Genomic DNA, 21,161 nt, shown 5'->3' with positions numbered 1-21,161 from the left:
GCCCAGAACAAATGACGTCAGAAAATGACGACACCGCCAGAAATAAAAACAATGCGACACGCCTACCAACCACGAGGTCAAAAACACGTGGGCATCTAATGAAATCGGTACAAAGCCGTTCTCTTTGCCAGTGACATCGTAATAATCACCAAAGCTAACATTGAAGCTCCGGTAGCAGGTAAGAGAGTGTCTCCCAACCCGTGATGCTCACAGCGTGATTGCATCAGAATACCACATGTTAAAACCGGTGTTTGAACTAGAATAACAGCCAGTAGTATTAAGAACAAGTGTCTTGTGTATGCAGCCCTCTTTCTACTGTACGCTGGCAGCAGATAATACAATAATTGAAGTCCTTCGAGGCATAAGGGGCCCATAAGGCGAAAAATTGCTTTAATTCCACCCTCAAAAAGTCCCAGCCTTCAAACCGTAACAAATACCAGTACGCACTATTAAGCAAAATTATAAACCAAGCCTTGATTATTAATTTTTATTATTACACTTGTATCAAACAAGTGACCTCCACCTTTTGATTGGCGTTTTTATTACATTTGAATCGGACTTGTGGCCTTTCAAAGTTGCGGTGACCTTTGACTTTCAACAGAGGTCATATGTAACAGTGGTTTTTAAAAACATAATTTAGTTGGCTCATATATCTGAGACAAATGATCGGACAACAGCCCTTTACATTATCGTGACACATATTTTTCTGAGGCACACTGGACAGTAATAGTGCAAAGGGTGGGGTTAATCAAGGGAGTGAACCCCCCCTAAAAACACTACCAACCTGTCGTTTTTTTTGTTTTTTTTAATGCCGTTTTGATCGCTCTTGCGTTTACAACCCATCTCATCAAATCGTAATTTATTTCCAGGCTACCAGCAATAAAATACCTCAACATGAGGAACAAATTTAAAATAAACTCTGGCAAAAGACGTGACGTCACAAAGTTTGAGTATGCGCAACATTTTCGTTTACCAGTGCACTTCGTTACCTGCCCATTGCTGCTTTGGGTGATATTTTTTAAATGACTATTCCTATGCAGATGTTTGTGTAATTGGCCGTTTTCAAAACATACCCATTTTTCGATTTTTCGGTCCAAAATTCAAAACGGGCACTGTCTTCCGAGACTCATAGCTTCGAAACGAACCCACTACCCTATATTTTTTTTTATGCTGAATGCATAGCAGACAGATCGAACTTAAAAAATAACCAACTTTTGGAAGAAACCAAATTATATTTAACGGGTCCAGTGATAGACCTTTTTCGTATAACCTTTGCCCCCAGTGTTTCGACCAATCAGATTTTAGGGCACGGCAGCCTCTCTCTGATAACCGGAAATAAGGGGCAGTCTGAAATACCTCTTTCACTGTCGGGGCTCGAAGTAGTGCCAGAGCTTTGAGAAATTTTGCAAGAAAACGGATTATCTTGTTCAAAATCATGAACTAAAAGTCAAGGACATGCATGAAGGTATGGTTTGAAACGGCTATTGGTGGTATATGGACGAAAGACTTGGCGAACTTCTCCTGCATAAGCGAAGCAGAGGTGATCGACCACAGATCTACAGATCTCTGGATCAACGTTCTTACTGATACTACTGCGTCGACGTTCGACAAGTTATACGACGCATCCAGCGCAAAGAATGCAAAACCTTGGGGTAAACGATAGACATACTGTGTGCATAAAATGTCTTTCTGCATGGCACAACAGCTAGTAAGCAACTGTGGTGATCAGACTCAGAGCGAGTGTGCTGACGTCAATGAAGCAGACTCGCAACGAAGTGTATGCTGTTGTGGGGGGACGCTGACCGGACAGGCACTTGGAGCCTACTGCGAGTGTATTGCTGGGTAAGTGGTGTTGGCCTTGTATGTTTTGTGGGATTAACTTGATGGCTGCGTTACTTGGTATCTTACACAATCAGTTTTCATACTCAGTCATATAATGCATGGCACACAAAGTGACAAACACACACAGAGATTCATAATTCTCTACTGAAAATGTCTGCATGCAAAAGCTGTCATTTTTGACAATCTCCAAGAGACCATGCCATGTTGGCTAGGCATGTTCAATAGAATACCAGGTACCTGAGTGCGGAGTTTTATTTAATGTGTACGTACACATGTGTTTGTGAATCCTCTTGTCAATGAAGGTTATCACTGCAGTAAGATCAAATTCCATTCTGAGCCGGTATATATTTTATATAGATATCAACAGCATGCGCTTACAAGCTCTCTGTAGGAATTCCTAGGAAAGATAAAGTTAATTGTTATTAGCAGGCTAAGGAAAATCAAGATGACACAAACGGAATTTGAATGTGTGTTGTTGTTTTTACCCAAAAAGGACAGTCTTGCAACCATGTGGCCGCCACACTTTTTGCTGCTTCACACTACATGGCTGAAGGAATCGACACTGTGCCAGCAGACAAAACTTGTACACACTACAAATGTATGTGGAAGGGGCATGCTGCCATGAAAACTGCACCAGCTGCTCTCGATGACATACAAATTGTTAAGTAAGTGTGTATAATAATTAATATTAAGGAAATTAGGGTTGCATTACCCAGAGGTTTACATCAGAGTGTGATCTATTTTTTTCAGAACATAAGTCTCAAAGTTAAAATATAGAGCTTGTTAACTACAACAGCTACAAGACTGGGGAAAGAGAAACAGTGATATTTATAAAGTGCATTTATCAACAAACTATGCATTTTACATTTAGTCAAGAGACCAGGGCGGTGGTGTATGTTTGTGTGTAGAGCAATTTCTGGAAAACTACAACATTATGTTTAGGTTAAAAACAAACCAGCCCTGAAACAGTGAAAGTGGCAAGTATTTTACTCGCCATAGTTAGTAGAAGCATGCAACTGGTGAGTAGAAGTGTTCATCTACTCGGCAAATGCGAGTGAAGATGCTGAATCAAATTGTTGGTTTGGTTCGTAAAATTTGCTCTCTGGCTGGTACGTTTTCAGAATCACTAGCCAGAGGCTAGTGCATAATTTTTTGACTTTCAGGGCTACAAGCTTAGAAAGTTAAACAGATTTGTTTTAAACACAGGGAAGCGTGATTTCCTGTGGGACAGTTTTGCTACTGCGCTATGCTGGGTTGCCATTTACCTTATTCGACGTGGATGCTGGTTTTCAGCTAAGCATTGTCCTTGTGAAATGTACTGCGTTCAGTATCGTTATACATGTTTGACAGACTGGCGCAACTTGTTTTAGCATTTGTGAGGGCCCCAAAGGGGGGGTATCATCACGATCACGGGAAGGGAAATTTTAGCTTTCACGATGACAGTTTCCTTGATTTTTGTTTTCACGATCACGAACACCAGTGGCAAATCACGGTCACGGTAAAGTTGCAGGTACATGCAGAAAGCACGTGTCAAAGTAAACACAACCACACAGTAATTCGCTCCTCTGGATCTATTGTTTATTCAACACAAAGTGACAACTGTTGCACTTTTTTATTATTATTTTTTTAATTCTCTTTCATACACACATAGAAATACATATCATGATTTGTAATCAGTAACAAGAATGTTGTTTTCATTGTTTTTTCTCTCGCTCTCTCTCTCCCTCTCTCATCATACAGCGGACACTCACAGGAATATACACTCAGTGCAGGGGCGGAGCAGTTAAGCCAGAGGGGGGGGGGGGGGTTACAACCTGTGTCTTACAACCCAGAAGCTGAAGAGATTTAGCTATTTTATGAACAATTTATGGCTTATCCTTGATTTTAAACATGATCAACTGGTGTCATCAGCCGCTCATTATTTCTTTTAAAGTTAGTATCATTATTATTATTATTTTTTTTTTACAGCCGGGGGGGGTTCGGAACCCCTCTAACCCCCCCCCCCCCCCCCCCCCCCCGTAATCCGCCCCTGCACTCATACACATTCAACTCCCACACCCTCACTCACACACATGAATATATACTTGCACAATTTCACATTTCCAGAGCTAAATCTTTTAAACCCATTTTCTCAAAAACTATTGGGTGGATTGAAATTAAAGTACATGTATGTGTGATGGTAGAGTCTATAATCCTGACTAAAGGTCAGTCTAGGAATCATGAAGGTGGGTGAAGGAATATACACTCATACACATTCAACTCCCACACCCTCACTCACACACATGAATATATACTTGCACAATTTCACATTTCCAGAGCTAAATCTTTTAACCCCATTTTCTCAAAAACTATTGGGTGGATTGAAATTAAAGTACATGTATGTGTGATGGTAGAGTCTATAATAACAAAATCCCCAACGAACATGACTTTGGTCGACTTTGACATGAGGATCAAGTGACCCAAACTGGCACATCTCCCCGCCATAGTTCCGGAATTTAACCCATTGTTGATAAATTTACAGGCGCTAAAATAAATCCAAGCTTAATGCAAAGAAGCGACAATTAGAATCTATGCCAAGCGTGTCCCCGTTGCTGGGATGGAAAACACATTCCTAGTTTCGGTTTTGGCTACACGCAGACTCGATCAGACTCGAGCCAGTCGAGGTCACACTGAGCGAGTGACAGCCGGACGTGGCAATGTCGACAATGTCAATGATCTCAATCAAACTCAAAGATCTTGAACAAATTTCAAGGTCTTTGTCTACATTCAGAACAGTCATAGAGCAACATAGACAGGGCCGGACCAGGGGGGGGGGGGGGTTACAGGGGTTGCGCAAACCCCCACCTCCCCTGGCTTAAGCATGTAGGCTACCTCCCAAACGCTTTTTTGGGGGGAGGGGGGGTTGCATCTGGATCATCATGAAATCCGAGGAGAAATCGCACCTCTCACCCCCTTTCAAAAGACATTTTTCTTCAACGATTTTTGTGATGAAAAGTATGAGTCCTTACAATCTCAATTCTTCTTCATTGCCTATACTGTATACAGCTTGCTGTTGAATTTACCTTTTTCGTTCAAGGAGAGGCTTCATTTCCCTCCAGAAACATCAAAAAACGTTCAGCTTCAAGGGGGCTTCGCCCCCTTGCAACCCCTACCAAGGGGGCTTCGCCCCCTGGACCCCCACCAAGGGGCTTTGCCCCCTGGACCCTCATCTGTAACCCCACCACCACCCCCTAGTACTTACCTAGTCCGGCCCTGATAGATCAACATACCTTTACATTTCATCTTCGGAAGGACGGACCCGTAGCCTGACCTTTCCACCAAGGAAGGCATTCTCGCCGCCTGCTTTGATCTGGCTTGAATCCACAAAATATAACAGAAGTTCGATGACAGTACCGCTGCACGCCATTTTTGATCTTCGAATTCGAATTTGACTGAATGCACTCAAAACTTTAACACGAAGCCCTTCCATTGGATGAAGTTTGGCAGACTTTTGCAATTCGCCTTCTGATTGGATGTCTTTTTTTGTGATTGGTTCTCTTAAAGGGAAGCAATCGCTGTCAAAATCATATTTCTGAATGTGTTGTTGCTTCCCTTCAATCGGGATTAGCTCCTTGACGAATAGAGGATCATACTCATAGAGTGATACAGCTGTGAAAAAATGTACGTTGAAAATAAAATGCTTTGCAATAATGCCCATCACGATCACGAAAACAAATGACAATCACGATCATGAGACTTGATTTTTTGGTCATCACGGATCACGGGCAAAGTTCCATCACGATCACAGAAATGGAAAATTCGGCAATCACGGTCACAGAAAGGTCAAAAAACACCAATCACGATCACGATTTTAAACCCTTTGGGGCCCTCATTTGTACCCAGCATAAGATTTGCTTTAGTGTCAAGTAAAAAAAATAATTTCATTTTCAGGTATGCTTCAAGACAAGACAAGTTTCCCCGGACGACTCTTCAAGGCCTCAATTTTGACCAAGAAGTCCGGATGCAAGGAAGCGCGACTAAGAGATCTTCAACAACCGGTACCAACCGTTTGAAGGCTGCATATAGTTATGATAAACTGAACTAGGGTTTTCAAGGTGTGATATTTTTTTCCAATACCAGTTAATTAAGTTGGTAGCAACAGTTAACTGTTCTGTCAAGTGAAAAATGTATGTAGTTTCAATATGGACAGGTAAAATCAGTACTTTGTTTAAAGCGAGGGAGGGTACGTAGTGCTGTCACCTCTGTGTGTGAGTTCAGGTTTAATTTTTTAAATGCCTGCAGTTAAGACAGAAGATTATGGAAGCTGATAAGAACTTGTGTCAGAGGATAGTAAGAAGTGTTTCGGCTTCGTACGGACTATACCATCATCCATGACTTGTGTGTATTATTCGGAGAACGTATCAGAGCCGAGGACATGTGTTGTGAACAGCGATTCTCAGTGATGAAAGTGTAGTGTGTGTAATGCCGGACTGTATTCTTCTTCAACTTCGGAATGGCAAGGAGGTATTTTGTGAGATGTTTTATGATTTGATATCCATGTACTGATGATTTCATTCAATAGCGAAATGTTTGAAATGTTCATTCGTTTTGTGCCATGTTTGTTGTTCAAGAGCGTGTTGTCACCATCCCTTATGAATATGGACGTGTGTGAATGTTGGTGCAGACATGAGCGTTTGAGCGAGTGAATTTAGAAGCCCTGTGCATGAAAGTCATTACCGGACAACCAAATCAGCAAACATAGAAATTCCTTGTCATACACATCGATCTGATCAAGGTAATAATGTTTATTTGTTAGCACTTTTTTTCCAATTTATTTCACAGTTATTTGTTATTTTTTGGAGGAAATTATAATGCAATTCACCGATTTTAAAAAACATGATTCCAATTGTCTCCCTTGAACAAATTTGTTTGTACAAAATTTGTTACTTACTTTTTTTTTTCAAGGCTATATCAAGGAAAATTCTTTTTGAACTGATAGTGGGACCGTGCACAAGCTGACAGACTTGAACTCAAAAGTTGCAGAAGATTCTTGGCTGCGACTTTTGAGTTCAAGCCGATCAGTTTGTGCACAGTCCCAAGATTTGTCTATATTTATTTATCACTTAAAATAAAATACAGTTTTTCTTTTAATTAAACTGTAGATATGTCAAAGACTGTTTTGAATAATTTTGGGGGGTAATTTTCTTTAAGAAATAACTCAAGTGAATGCACAAATTGTGTACTAAAGTGTCGGTACAAGGGAGACAATTTGAAGCCATTTTAAAAAACAAAGCAGTATATTGCATAATAATATCCTTCAATTATAACAAGAAATAAGGAATAAACGTCTCTTGACATGTTGTCTACCTAATTATCTTGATCGCATTTATTTAAAGTGGGAATCGTTATGTTCGTAAGCTCACATACAATCATTGATGAAACAAACTCAGACCAGACCAGAGATTTGATTGATAATGGGCCCTTTATTCTATACAGTACCAGAGTAAATTATATAAACCATTACATGACAAAATAAGCTTCTTGCTCTTTGGAGTGATGTGGCCTTTGGCAGCTCATCAACCCAGTAATGTAGACCTGCCTTTTTTTACGAAGTAGGTACATGCATACCGAAAGATCACCATATGTGTGAAACCATACTGCAGTGTCATTTTTCAGTAGAGAATCAACAGAAAAAGAGCGTATGTTCTCCTTCACCTTCATGTTGTCTTTCTTCAAGCCAGAAACATCTTCAGTCAGACGATTAATCACAGAGGCCTGTTATGTAATTGTCATCTGCAGCTCTGCCAACTTGAGGTAGTCTGTGTTCCAATAACAATACCCTCACATGTAGTCGTGTCCCTCTTTGCAAAGGCATGATCTGGCCCTGGTCCTAAGCTCTCACTAGATGCGGAGGGCAAAGGAATGGCTGCTTCTGTAAATACAAAATCAAATGTATACATTAGCAATATAATTAGCATCAATGATCTTGTTATCAGATGACACAATCATGTATGCATCACACTCACAGCATTTAAGCATGAAAATACCTGAGGGAAATAACTCCTGAAATTGAAAAAACTTAGGGGTGCGGGAGATGCTCCCCGGAAATTATTTTGGAGTGTTCTATGCAAAATCAAAATTGTAGAAATCTAGTGCTATTTTTGTTGTTGCATCAATTCAATGGTACATTTCTGGGAATAAAAAAAATGATTCAGCATGAGCTTTATCGATGTCTTAAAAACTGCATCACTATCTGTATCAAGTAACCTCCTTAATCTTCTCGATTCAAGAGTCGGTTGATTCAGAGATACTGTAGCAACAGATCTCTGGTTGATTGCATGCACGCGGCTTGTCGACATATGTCTAGATCTTGTTTGTTTGTTTTCTAAAATCTTGCAGTTTCGTGACCCTTCCTATGCATTCGTTTTGGGCTGCCGATTCATTTTAAATTTCTTATACACTGATGTAGGAAGACAATTTGAAGTCAGCAGATCATAAATTGATAAAAACAAACAAAGCTTACTTGGCTCTGAGTCTCTTCCAGATCCGATGATATTTTAAGCGTTGACACTGGGGGGTGGAAGCAAAACCGCTTGCTTGTCGTCGGTCTTCACTGAGCGGACAAAGTCACGTCTCCGACCAGTACCTTGTCCTTCTGCTAGAGTCACTTGTTCTTGATGTTCTCTCAAATCCAAGATTAAGGGTGGGTACGAAGTCAAAGGAGTTGGCATCGTTGATAGCCGTGCCATTGCCAGACACGAAGTGATGCGAGCAGACTTTTCAATGGCACGACAAACCCCTGTCGTCGGATTGCTTGCACCCATCGCGTCCTTCGCTGTTGCGCCTTCGCAATTGCACCCATCGGAAAGCCATACAATGACACATTCTGTCCACCGTATTTCTCTTTCTTCATTGATTCCACTGTTGCACTTGCAGAACTTTGTAAACTGACACAACAGTTTGTCTCGTCGTCTCCGCACTTTACTTTGCACCAAGCCTCGTTGTCGATTTTTCCTTTTGCCCCTTAGTTCCGGTAGATCTGACAATAAACTTCACAGCGCATGCGCCAAAATTTAAGTGAAAAAGGTCTATTTAATTGCATCCTTCGTTGAAGCCCGCATAAGGCAGAACACCGTGACACAGCCCACTCAATTCCCGAAGGTCGGTCATCACACTCCTTTGTGTGCATTGTTCCAGTGGTGTGTGTGTGTGTGTGTGTGTGTGTGTGTATGTGTGTGTGTGTGTGTGTGTGTGTGTGTGCCGGTGTGTGTGTGTGTGTGTGTGTGTGTAAGAGAAAGTATAGCACTGCCGCCTGTTTGCTTTACTAGGTTTCGTGAACAACTCCCGAGTGAAGCAAAGAATACTTACAAAACAAGTCAGCAAGATTTGCGAGGCGACGTTGGAAACAAATTTATGTCAAGTCAAGGTCTGACAGTGTCTGCATGTTTGTGATTTATCAAGAGCCACACTTTCTGTGAATGAAGTCCCACCTGTAAAAGCCACATGTTCTCTGTGTTATTTTAACATCCTGCAACTTTAGACAGTTACCTATGGGACGTCACGTGAAAAGCAACAACCAACCATAACTGCTGAGAATGTTACCATCGTTGCAAAACAACAGATCCAATCGTAACAGTAATTTAGTTCTACGGATTCAATATCACGTCGTGCACCACCGGAATAATGGAGTATATTTCATGACATGATTCCATGTCTAATTAGGAGATGTTTGTCAACATTGCTTGCTAAACTGATTGCATATGTGGATAAAGAGGCTAATTACAAAATAACAACAAGACAAAAACCCATCAGGCGGTTTGGCTGTAGTATCCTTGGCACAAAGGGTCAAAAATCCAAAAAATAAGCCCTTAAAAAAATATGCCCATATTTTTTGAAAATATGCCCATATTTTTGAAAATAAGCCCTTATTTCTACAAATAAGGCCTTATTTTAGAAATAAGGCCTTAAATATTTACAGCCATAAGGAAATAAGGGTATAATGAAATAAGGCCTTATTTCTGTTAAGGCCTTACTGAAATAAGGCCTTATTTCTGTTATGACCTTAAAAAAATAAGCCCTTAAAAAAATATGCCCATAAAAAAATAAGCCCTTAAAAAAAATATGCCCATATTTTTCTGCGCATCGCTACTGCGCATCCGGACATTCGAAAGCGCGCACAAACTCGCCTCTCGTTCAAAACATCCGTCATAACATCGAGTGGATACAGCATGGCTTCACGCATTCAAAAGCGCGCACAAACTCGCCAAAACCCCAATTCTCTCGCAATTTGCAATTTCAGCACAAATTCTTCTCAAAAATTCATCACGATCTCTGAACCCCCCATTCGCCATGTTTCTTATGAGATCTCTGCGCATGAGCGGCGCAGCCGAATTCTATTCAGCTTCATGATTGGTCAAAAAAATAAGGCCTTATTTTTGTATGCCCTTATTTTTTTATGCCCATATTTTTTTTATGCCCTTATTTTTTTATGCCCTTATTTTTATTAAGGCCTTACAGAAATAAGGCCTTATTTCTCGTAAGGCCTTATTTTCAAATAAGGGCTTATTTTTTTATGCCCATATTTTTTTAAGGGCTTAAAGATTTAAGGCCTTAATAATGGAAAATAAGGCCTTATTTTAGAAATAAGGGCTTATTTTCAAAAATATGGGCATATTTTCAAAAATAAGGCCTTATTTTTTTAAGGGCTTATTTTTTGGATTTTTGACCCTTTGTGCCAAGGATACTGTAGATCTTAGGTATGTAAAACTTTTTATGTAAAGTGTTAAATTTTAATGTCTAATGTAAAGCGCCATGAGGGACTGCCATTCGGCGGTGAACAGCGCTATAAAAGAATGTTTTATTATTATTATTATTATTCTTCACGTGGCAGGAAGCATTTCAATAGGTTAAAGCCTGCGCACGTCTGTCATGGTATATTACATTATCGCCTACACAAGACGAAGAGTACATGTACCGTCTATCTGTTCCATAAATACACTTTTTTTTTCGAGCCAACAATAGTTATTGCAATTTGGGTGGGGGTATTTTGTGTGTGGGCAAAGGTGATAGTGGGGTGGTTGTTAAATGTTAGTTACTGTCACAAAAATGTACTTCTGTTTTCCGTCGCATTAGTTTTTGCCCCTGTTAACTTCGCTTTAAAGGAAACGGGTTTTTGTCGTGACTTCCATTCTGTTAAATTTTCCTCTACAAACTTGTCAGGAAAATGGTTGATTTGTAAAAGAACGATTTTTGTGGAAATAAAACTGTGTTAAAAAAGAAGAAAAAAAAGAAAACGAAAAACTCCAGACAAATAAGATGACCCACACATTTCTGGAGCTCTTTTGTTGAACATCACTTGGAGCTCTAAATCCGCTTTAAGAATATCTAAATACGCTTCATGCCAATGTTAAAGGCACAGTAAGCCTCCCGTAAACCATCACAGAGCTCCCCGAGCGTCTAAATACAGTACAAGCATACTTCCATTTGAACGCTCACCGAACGGGAACATCCTGGCTGCTTTCTGTCGAGCGTGAGACATTTTCCAAGAATTTATTTTCGTAGACTTGTTCCGTTAACAACAACGGCGCCTCGTTTTTGCGCTAGACCTAATTTTTAAAATCTAAATAATAAATTGACAGCTTGTTACACAAACATTCTTTAATCATAAAAGAATTCGTTTTTCATCAAGACAAGATCAGAACAATTCGAAGTTGTGAAAGTTTAAAAAAAGAAAAGCCCGGAAGCAGGGTCACGCAAGGGTCGTAGCAGACGACGGCCGGTTTATCAGTGCAAATCCCCGTTCCTCTCAACAGTCAAAAGCCATCGCTAGAGTTCTTGTGAACCACAGCCGTTGTTTCGTGCATAAAAAAACGTGCTATTGTAGATAAGCTCACGTCGAGTCGCATTCAAATGACTAACTATGACGACTGCATTGTGAAAAGGGAAAACTGGATCACACGGGTTCACGATGGCTCAGGGGTAAGATAAACCACGCAAAAATAAATTCTTTGAAAATTGTTCGCTCTTTACGGAGGGCACCTAGGATGTTCTCAATTGGTGAGTGTTTAAATGAAAGGGTGGTTTGTACTGTGTGTAAAAGCCTGACCGTATCTGTGATGGTTTACGGGAGGCTTACTCTGCCTTTAAATGAGGCTCTATAAGTATTAAGAAATACTTTATTTATTTTAATTTAATTTTGACAGCTGGCATGCAAACCGACAGTTGAATTATATTCATTTTACTCCTCCCCGCTCCCCCCTCCCTTCTCTCCCCAAATCCACAGAACCGTATGTCGGAAGTAAACTAGGCTTCCCGATTCACTGCTTTTTACTACAATTATTAAGCAATCTAATTCCATCCTTCGTTGAAGCCCGCATAAGGCAGAACACCGTGACACAGCCCACTCAATTCCCGAAGGTCGGTCATCACACTCCTTTGTGTGCATTGATTGCATTGGTGTTTTGAAAAATGGTTTAAAACAAAAGGCAATCACAACCGGTACTACGGGTTTGATAAACAAAGGGAAGTAAACGCTTTAAATGTATACGACGTAAGAGAGTAAGTGAGAGTTATGAATCCGGAAGCAGTCTGCTGACACCTGAGAGAATAACAAGCATTAAAATAACCAAGCGACTTTCATCCTCATTTTTTTAACTTCTGGTTTAACAATTTGTATTCAAAAAACAATGCCACATGTATACAACCAATTGAAACAATGGAACACAACAAGCTAAGCTAATAAACGTGCACTTAAAAACAGCTTAAGATCGGATTTGGCGGACGATTACAACGTATATCAAAGGATGAAGGGATTCGAAAAAGGGTCAAATTAAAAAAAGAGGAAAAAAAAGCAACAGAAATACAAATATAAGCAACGTCAGCAAAAGCAGCATGAAACTAACAACACACAAATTAACACACAGACACGCACTTACAAGCACTGACACAGGCACACACTCACACACACGCACGCACGCACGCACATACGCACACACACACGCACGCACACGCACTGATACACACACACACACACACACACACACACACTGACACAACCACGCACACACACACATCGTGCACGCACGCACGCACACAGGTCACACACACGCACGCACGCACACACATACACACACACACACACACTCACACACACAATTTCTTTCTTTCTTTCTTTATTTGGTGTTTAACGTCGTTTTCAACCGTTCAAGGTTATATCGCGATGGACACACACACACACACACACACACACACACACACACACACACACACACACACACACACACACACACTGGTAAGACAATCATAATAAGACAGTGTTGACAGGCTACCGTTACGGTAATGACTGTACAGTGAGCATTGAAACAAGTAGTGTTCCGCATGTTCAAAATGAAAACCACATGTGCACGAGGGATCAAGAAAATCTCCATTTAGGTTACTAATCCTTAACCGGTATTACTGACACGTTGGCAATTTCTTTTCCGATATCCTCTCACAGAAATCGATAACAGACGGACTTTTTCGTTTAACACGACCACTGGATGACATTCACACATTTTCAAATGTTCAATTCGTGTTCGTGGCGTTTGCTTGACACGGAAACATTGAAGTTTTGCGCATGAAAATATTGTCAATATTTTTGTTGTTGCAAATGGCCTCGAAGAAAACTGTTGACAGGTTTTTGCCCAGAATGCGTGACTATACGTTTTGTTTTTCTACAAATTCCACGATGAATAGTAACAATGGCATATGGTCATCCTAATCACACAGGATAATTGATGTCAATTTAAAGGCACAATCCTTCCCAGCTTCTCAGATCTGGGCAGGCTTTTGATGGTATACGATCATCCCTACACTTTGACACATAGCAAAAATCAAATAGCCCGACTGCTTTACGGGTAGAGTGAGAATTGTATTGATGAACGGACTTCACAGATTGCCACCAGCATCGGATAAAAAAATTTTTATTATAAAATTCCCACTCCACACAGACAGCCCCCAGCCTGTTGATTTGTTGGTATATGTCCAAGTGGAGGGGTGGTCTCATTCAAGGTAAAAGAATGGCCAGATCTGAAATGGTGTGTCAAATCTGCCTTTAATCACAAGTGATGATTGCTGATTGAGCAAAAACAGTTTTTAAAAGTTTGACATCCATACAATTATAATAAGAAATATACGGCGATAATGTAAATAATACAAAAACTCCACCACTACCAAAACTGCCCCCTCCCATCGCCACCACCACCACCACCACCCCCACCACCGCCACCATCGACCACCGCCACCACCGCTACCACCACCTCAACCACCAAACTTCTTCTTCTTCTTCTTCTTCGTTCATGGGCTTAGACTCCCACGTACACTCGTGTTTTTGCACACGCACGAGTGGAATTTTACGTGTATGACCGTTTTTACCCCGCCATTTAGGCAGCCATACGCCGCTTTCGGAGGAAACCACCAAACTAAGACAAGGTTTCCCAGCGGAAGTGTGTGACTGCAAGAGACGACCTTTCCACGTGAGAAAAAACGCGTGTCTTAAAACACGATTTGTTTGTAATGGAACTACTCGATACACAGCAGGACAACCGGAAGCACAGGAACCGGAAGCACTCACCGCTCCAAGACCGGAAGTGTGTCCAAAGTTTTGTCAGTTCAAACAGCGTTTGAGGTTTCTGTACATTAGGCGAAGCCAAACTTGTTCACATCATGCACTTCATGCAGATGACCTCCAACTTGTACAGCCGATGCAGGTGTGAGCGTAAGAAAAATAGGACTCTCCAGGAAAAACAGTTTCCCAGTAAAACAAAAGACAGACAGACAGGTAGGCAGGCAGGCAGATAGGCAGGCAGACAGACAGACTGGCATGCATGCAGGCAGTCAGACAGACAGACAGGCAGGCAGTCAGACAGACAGACAGACAGACAGACTAGAAAGTTGAAAAGAAAAACAATACGCGTCAAGCGACATGATTAAATTAATCGGACACCGATTGACAAAAAAGAAAAGAAAAAAGATTTCGCTTAAATGTCGTCTGTAACAATTTCAGAGTGTCTTGAAACAATTAAGTGTGAAAAAAATGAGAGAAATCAATCGGACAGACTTTATGATACAGAATCTATACATATAAATAAAAGAGAGTGTCTATCTGTCGACATGTGTGTGTGTGTGTCTGTCTGTGGTCGCCATACCTCTGAGATAGCAAGAGGCAGGAACAAGATAGTGTGCACGTACACTCCCTAGGTGCCGCAGATGTGCACCTGGGTTTTAGTTTCTTGATTCATTGTTTCCTTTCTCAGATTATGGACCTCCCATTTATTGAATACAGCCTATATGGTGCAAGACCAGTTCAGTGCCTACTGTTCACCTGTAGCAAGCACATCATGCCAGTGATATTAGAGACTTGCTATTGCTCCTATGAGGGGAAGAAATGAAGAATGAAAAATTAACTGGACAGTTCCGGAAATTTCTAGAAGGTAAGGGAGATAACTCTTTTTTTGTCTGTGGTCGCCATACCTCTGAGATGGCAAGAGGCAGGAACAAGATAGTGTGCACGTACACTCCCTAGGTGCCGCAGATGTGCACCTGGGTTTTAGTTTCTTGATTCATTGTTTCCTTTCTCAGATTATGGACCTCCCATTTATTGAATACAGCCTATATGGTGCAAGGCCAGTTCAGTGCCTACTGTTCACCTGTAGCAAGCACATCATGCCAGTGATATTAGAGACTCGCTATAATTGCTCCTATGAGGGGAAGAAATGAAGAATGAAAAATTAACTGGACAGTTCCGGAAATTTCTAGAAGGTAAGGGAGATAACTCTTTTTTGTCTGTGGTCGCCATACCTCTGAGATGGCAAGAGGCAGGAACAAGATAGTGTGCACGTACACTCCCTAGGTGCCGCAGATGTGCACCTGGGTTTTAGTTTCTTGATTCATTGTTTCCTTTCTCAGATTATGGACCTCCCATTTATTGAATACAGCCTATATGGTGCAAGACCAGTTCAGTGCCTACTGTTCACCTGTAGCAAGCACATCATGCCAGTGATATTAGAGACTCGCTATAATTGCTCCTATGAGGGGAAGAAATGAAGAATGAAAAATTAACTGGACAGTTCCGGAAATTTCTAGAAGGTAAGGGAGATAACTCTTTTTTGTCTGTGGTCGCCATACCTCTGAGATGGCAAGAGGCAGGAACAAGATAGTGTGCACGTACACTCCCTAGGTGCCGCAGATGTGCACCTGGGTTTTAGTTTCTTGATTCATTGTTTCCTTTCTCAGATTATGGACCTCCCATTTATTGAATACAGCCTATATGGTGTTAGACCAGTTCAGTGCCTACTGTTCACCTGTAGCAAGCACATCATGCCAGTGATATTAGAGACTCGCTATTGCTCCTATGAGGGGAAGAAATTGCTATTACTCCCGGGCGAAGCCGGGCTTAACTGCTAGTTTTGAATATGATGACATGCCAAGAATCAGATAAACGAGGGTTGGGTAGTTCAATGAGGTATATGTCAAATCAATAACAATCACAGGACCTGTTTTGGAAGTGGTATTAATCTCTGGATTACGTTTCCTGTGATGATGTGTTTCTATTTGAATTATTGTAACGTGTCTTTCCGATATGGCTGGAAATAGCGTAATTTCGTGACGTTTTCGTAGTTTAAAATGAGATCAGTTTCTCGAATCGCATCAACATATTTCCTGGAGCATACGCTCGATTTTAACAACAACAAAAAAACACGACACAATGCCGCGCAGAGTCTACGCAATCACATATAAAAAAATTTAAAACAATTGACCGTGTCATTTTTGCTACGACCTGTCTTTAAATCTCAATTCCAGCTTCGTACTTTTATTGTGTTTGAAGGTGTCTTTAAAATCTCGATTCAATCTTAAGTGTCTTTAAATGTCAATTCCATCTTTGTACTTCTATCGTGTTCGAAAGTGTCTTCAAACTCAATTCCATATTCGTCCTACTATCGTGTTCAAAGGTGTCTTTAAATGTCAATTCCATCTTTGTACTTCTATCGTGTTCGAAAGTGTCTTCAAACTCAATTCCATATTCGTCCTACTATCGTGTTCAAAGGTGTCTCGAAATCTCGATTCCATTACTGATCATACTTCTGTCGTGTCCGTGTCCTTCTAATGTTTACGCGATGATTATAGAAGTAATTACTCACATGTGCTCTCGCCACGGTGGTCTTCAGATTCATCAACTCGCTCTTGTTCGTCCATCATTTCAGATGTCCAAGGCCGAATTCTGTTCTGTGATTATGTGTATTAAGAGAGAGCTAGTGCATATAGTGTGACGCACAGACTACACGAGAAACACGAAACGGCGGCGATGGTGCTACAATACCTCCATCAAAGTTCAAAAGTTCGCGCTCACTAGGTGAAGCGAAAACTACCTCTGTAGACGCATTCTGGTATTAAATCCTCGCTCCACGGCTATCGCCAGTTGTCTCTCTGACCGGACGCTAAATTCCTATCAAAACAAGAATACAGAGTTATCTCCCATATGTTGTTCGCGAGCAGTGTTCGCGAGACGAAAATGATTGCAGATTGGCCGACTTCGACAGTGATCTCCGTTCTGTTCTTCACAGTTAGGATAAAGACATCGTTCTAGGGTCAAAACAAGTCGAAATTTTGGGACTGCTGCCGGAAGGAGACCGTAATATATGGTTGCATCACTGTCAACTGGTTACAGAAAAAATCGTCTGCTCCAGCGAGCGCCGAAACCAAACGGTTGATTATCACGTGACACTTTTGCCATATTTAGAGTTGTTTGCACAGTAAATACAGCCGCGAAAACTATAGCTCGCTTGAAACTGTCTTACATATCAATTCCTTTGTAATTTAAAAATTACACAACACCATGAAAAATCATTATCGACGATCGCGAATCTGCTTATATCCATAACACATTACGAAAAGATCTAAATATGTAAAAAATCGATTTCCTCTCCAGACAAGGAAAACCAAGGCATCCTGTCAGGGATAGAATGAGACCCGAAGGGAAGTAACTCATTTTTGACCTGGGTTCAGGATGCTGTAGACGAAGATGAGAAAATATTGACATGTGGTGAGAAATTAATTATACTTTTTAGATATATCCCCCGCTTAGACTGGGGCTGGGCCGCTATTGCGCGGGTCCGCTATTGCGCGAATCTAACCCTAACCCTAACCCTAACCTTAACCCTAACCCTAAAGATTCGCGCAATGGCGGCCCCGCGCAATAGCGGCCCGCGCAATAGCGGGCCGACCCCGCTTAGACTAACCGCGGACTGCTTTATGATATGTAGGCCAGGTGTTTTTGTGTGTTTGTTTTTAATTATCAAAAGGGCCAACTGCCTCTGCAAACAATGAGTTATAATATTTACATAAAGTGAGAAATCAATGTTAAAACACGTTTGAGATACTCCCCACCGAGAACCACAGACTGTTATTATTTATTTAAAAACCCCAACCATAGGTGTTTTAATATGTGCACACGTAAAGGGTAAATGTCCTCGACGTTCATGCACTTTTTACCTCCAACGACAACTTGCATACAGGCACACGGCAGACCGAGACTGAAGCACGCACACACACACACACACACACACACTCACACACACACACACTCACATACACACATACACACACACTCACACACACATACACACTCACACACACATACACTCACACACACATACACTCACGCACACACACACTCACACACACATACACTCACACACGCACGCACACACACACACACAAACACACACACACATACATCCACACACACTCACACACATACACACACACTCACACACACATACACACACACACACACACACACACACTCACACACACACACACACACATACACACACACACACATACACACACACACACACACACACTCACATACACACACACACACTCACACACACACACACACACACACTCACATACACACACACACACACACACTCACAAACACATACACACTCACACACACATACACTCACACACACACATACACTCACGCACACACACACACTCACACACACACACACACATACACTCACACACGCACGCACGCACGCACACACACACACACAAACACACGCACACACACATACACACACGCACGCACGCACGCACGCACGCACACACATACACACACACACACACACACACACACACACACACACACACACACACACACACACACACACACACCCTTCCTTCACACCCAATTTCCCCTACCCCTATTTCGGCTTTGAAAACCGACCTTGAGCTTGCAATAAATGCAGGGCTAAAAGTGCAGAAGACAAAAACATAAGATACATATATATGTCACCGTGACAACATCTAAAACAGGATGAAAGTCAAAATGGAGCACGCATATTCTAAAATTAATTGCAAGCATTTAAGAAACATTTGCGACTCACTGTAGTAAAATTAATCACGCTTTCTGACGCTGATTTCCTTGAGATTTATAAATGTCAACTCTCTTGTTTTAATAAAATGATGATGACACACTTTTTTCATTGGAGTTACTTGTGCTTCTCGAGTTGAAATCTACTCACAAAAGGTAAGAGAAATGCACGATTTTGTGCGTGTGTGGCGGCACCGTTTTCAAACTCCAGAAGTGTGATCCGTTTGTCCGTTGCTAGCTTTAATGGCGTTAATTTTTGCCAGCCTCGGCTTATTGAACTTTCTGTCGATATAACGTTACCTAAAAGAAGAGGTGGCAGTAAATGTAAGATTTGTTTCTTTACAAGGTTTAATCATTTTTATTAAGATTAAGAAACCTGAGAAAAGGTTGTTCTTTTGTTGTTTTTGTTGTTACAAAACGTTTTATTTGCATGATTTATGGATCAGAATTGACAAAACTTTAGGAAACATGGACCTCCAAGAACAATAAAGATAGAGTTTTGAATAATGATTAAAGGCACTGTAAGCCTTCCGTAAACCATCACAGATACTGTCAGGCTTTTACACACACCCTTCCATTTGAACGCTCACCAAACGGGAACATCCTAGGTGCCCTCCGTAAAGAGTGAGCAATTTTCAAATAATTTATTTTTGCGTGGTATATCTTACCCCTGAGCCATCGTGAACCCGTGTGATCAAGTTTCCCTTTTTCACAACGTAGTCGTCAGTTAGTAGTTTGAATGCGACTCGCTGTGAGCTTATCATGCAATAGCACGTTATTAAGTACCTCTGACTATGCACGAAACAAACGGCTGTGGTTCACAAGAACTCTAGCGATGGCTTTTGACTGTTCAGAGGAACTAAACCGTCGTCTTCTTCGAGAACCACGACCTTGCGTGACCCTGCTTCCGGGCTTTTCTTTTTTCAAACTTTCAAAACTTCGAATTGCACTGATCTTGTCTTGATGAAAAAGGAATTCTTTTATGATTTAAAAATGTTTGTGTGACAAGCTGTCAATTTATTATTTAGATTTTAAAAATTAAGTCTAGCGCCAAAACGCACCACGGTCCGATTGTCTCTGACTCTCTCCGCAAAATTAATTCTTTGAAAATTGCTCGCTCTTTACGTAGGGCACATAGGATGTTCCCGTTTGGTGAGCGTTCAAATGGGAGGGTGTTTGTACTGTGTGTAAAAGCCTGACAGTATCTGTGATGGTTTACGGGAGGCTTACAGTGCCTTTAATTTCAGTTTAAACATATCCCACAACGCAATAACAGAGAGTTTTGTTCATATATACATTTTAATCCTTGGAGAAATATTATATAGACAGAATCATTAAAAAAAAAAAAATCAGATGGTTCAACTTTGACAGAATGTCGAAAATGATTCCTCTGTTATTCATAAAAAAGTGTCTGTGTTATTTTGTGGAGAAGTTATTTCTGGTGATAACACACAAAAAAGATAGAAAATTGAACAGTTAGATCAGGAGATGAGTACTTCCTTGTGACGGCGCAGGTGCTGTTAACCCGTGATTTGTAAAAATGTAAAAACTTTTTACAAATTACGTCAAACCTAAAACCGCGATTTGTAAAAATGTAAAAAATATCGCATTCCACAAAGTAATACATGCCTTTTATTATTATTGATATTTGTTGTGTAGAGCCTCTATGCTGGGTGGTGGGGGTGGTTTGGGCCGGATAGGTAAAAATATTACGATTTTTAGAATAACAAAGAAGAAAACATTTCTAATAGATCCCTTGACTTTGGGGTAGCGCGACTCTGTTGCTGCTAGCTTTCCACTGGGAGGAAGCGACCCGAATTTCCCAGCGATGGAACAATAAAGTAATGTTAGATAAGAAGGCTATTTTTCAACATGTTTTTAAAACAACAAAAGACACTTGTCTGAGATGGTTCCAGTA

At 40.9% G+C, this 21,161-nt stretch overlaps 2 long non-coding RNA genes across 2 annotated transcripts; one reads left to right on the top strand and one right to left on the bottom strand.

The window, feature by feature from the left end:
* The first annotated feature begins 1,245 nt into the window (after positions 1-1,245).
* On the top strand, positions 1,246-6,421 carry LOC138961499 (uncharacterized). Its single transcript, XR_011454204.1, has 2 exons — positions 1,246-1,842; positions 5,773-6,421. It is a non-coding gene; the product is annotated as an uncharacterized lncRNA (long non-coding RNA).
* An 863-nt stretch (positions 6,422-7,284) lies between these two features.
* LOC138960840 (uncharacterized) lies at positions 7,285-8,908 on the bottom strand. The gene is made up of 2 exons (XR_011454079.1): positions 8,345-8,908; positions 7,285-7,753 (listed from the first exon to the last, which is right to left on the bottom strand). It is a non-coding gene; the product is annotated as an uncharacterized lncRNA (long non-coding RNA).
* Positions 8,909-21,161: the final 12,253 nt, after the last annotated feature.

Source organism: Littorina saxatilis, linkage group LG3, assembly GCF_037325665.1.
Source record: "Littorina saxatilis isolate snail1 linkage group LG3, US_GU_Lsax_2.0, whole genome shotgun sequence".
Taxonomy (NCBI): domain Eukaryota; kingdom Metazoa; phylum Mollusca; class Gastropoda; order Littorinimorpha; family Littorinidae; genus Littorina; species Littorina saxatilis.
Note: the sequence above shows the minus strand (reverse complement) of the source record. Positions and strands in the feature narration are given on the sequence as shown.